Below are 2,213 nucleotides of genomic sequence, written 5' to 3' on the forward strand. Positions count from 1 at the left end.
CCTCTGTGTCAATATGTCTTTGTCATCGGCAACTTGAAGGGTGTTGATAATTTGGATGAAAGAGCCAATCAGTGCTTAATTTCCTTTCGTTATCAGTATTGGAAGAGGAGTTTGTAACTTGAAAATTATTGGCGTTAGACATCACAATTCTCTATTTTCTTGTCGGCCGCTTGAAGGAGGTTACGAACTTAGACAGAGGAACCGATGAGATGGATTTTCTCCTAAAGATAGGCCTTAGTAAATTAGTTATTAAGTTTGATGAATGTGTCAATGAGGCAGTTTAGCATTGGCATCAGTTTACTTTGTCCTCGACATATCAAGAGGAATTTATAACTTCATCAGAGATCAATAATGTTAATTTCAACCAATCAAGTTTCCTCTATCGAAAAATTATTAATATTATTAAGAGAATACCATTTCCCCCATTCAAATAAATATATAACTTCCTTATGGCAGGTTCATGTGCTATATTAAGATTTAATCAGTGATTTTTTTAGTGGCTAATATTTACCAATTGGCTATTTTTTAAAATTTGGAAATCAAAATTTGGCTAATAGTTCAAGTTTTAAGGTAACCTAAATTGCCATATTTTTACAAAATTTTATTTCAGTTTTATTTATATCGCTTGAGAATTTATTTTATTAAAGTTTTGAACTCAAAGATTCACCAAAATATTCGATACATGGTTGGATCAAATTCGCCAAAATTTTATTATTTATTGTAAAAAATTAAATTAATTTGCCAATAATACATCATAATTATTAGTTACTTTAGGGTTCTACCAGCAATTTTTAGTTGCCACCATTGATTCAAAATATAATCTAATGACCACCATTGCATTCCATGAGGTAAACTATAACTACAAGTTGTAATGCTCATGGGAGTTGAGTTTCTTTTTAATTGTTGGCTTCAATGGAAATCAATGGTATAAAAATAATTTTGGGCCCCATGAATATTACCAATTTCAAGTACATTTTATCTGACGAAATACAAAGAGGGCTATTAAATTAGTTTAAATTAATTCTAGTAACTAAATAATGTAGTGTTTACCCTTTAAACTCATTAATGATTTCCACCTTAAGCATCTACTTTTCTATAAGAATTTATTTTTTAAAATGAAATTATTTGCAATAGTAATTAATGCATACTTGTGTTATTTTCTAAGATTCGCCAAGATTTTTACCCAAAAAATTTGATATAAAAAAAATTTGTAATAAAATTAATATTTTTCTTTTAAAAAATGAAAGATTTGCCAATAAAATTATTATTTTTATGCAAAATAAATAAAAATTTGCCAATATTTTATATCTTTCTTTGAGGGAGGTTTCTTAAATTTATCACTAGATTTAATCATATCATTATATTATTGTTGGAATTTATAATCCCAACAACTCTACTGCCTTTCCTCTCATGTCTTATCCTCTGTATCCTCCATTTTTGTAGACAATCTCAGCAAGCATTAAAGAAGTTATCTTTCTTGGATTTGATTGGACCTTCACCAACTTGTCCTCTATCGACTTAACTGAGTTCTCATGTTTTATGAGCATTCAAAATATCATTATTTTTTTTTCTGTTTGGACTACATTAATGATTTACTTTCTATAGTGTTTGGGTTTGGGTTTTTAAACTCACTCCTTGATGAGTCCAGCTCCATTAAGCACTAAATTGTGAGCTGTAAAATTTTATAAGCGTCTGAGTCACTACGAAGTTTTAAGTTTGAATATAATGGTGTTTTATGGGAGAGGGGCAACTCAAAATGATAATGTTCTATTTCATTTAGATTCATAAAAGTTTCAAAGTCTTTTCTTTTTATTCTACTCTTCTATTTCATTCATCCCGTATCAGAGAATAGACATTCATGGGAGTGTTGTCTACTGAGGAAGAAAGTTACAAGCTAGTTAGTTATGTTTGTAGGGGTAGGGGTAACCGGATTGGAGATTGTTGTAGAAATAACCAAGTGAATTCATGAGCTACAACTAGTCTTGAAGTTTGTCCTGTAGATTGTGAGGATGTGGAAAGTTTTAGGAGGCTGCATCAGTAATTGTTTAGGTTGAGATAGTGAAAAATTATGTAGACAAGTATTCTTAAAGTTTGTAGATCAAAATATGAGAGAAGGATAGATGTTGTCTAATGTTGTCAAAATATAATTGAATTTGTTGATGGATTAAGGAAGTAATATGGTTGAATGCCACAACATTCTATTTTTGTGTAAA

The sequence above is a fragment of the Cryptomeria japonica genome, chromosome 7, assembly GCF_030272615.1.
Source record: "Cryptomeria japonica chromosome 7, Sugi_1.0, whole genome shotgun sequence".
Taxonomy (NCBI): Eukaryota; Viridiplantae; Streptophyta; class Pinopsida; order Cupressales; family Cupressaceae; genus Cryptomeria; species Cryptomeria japonica.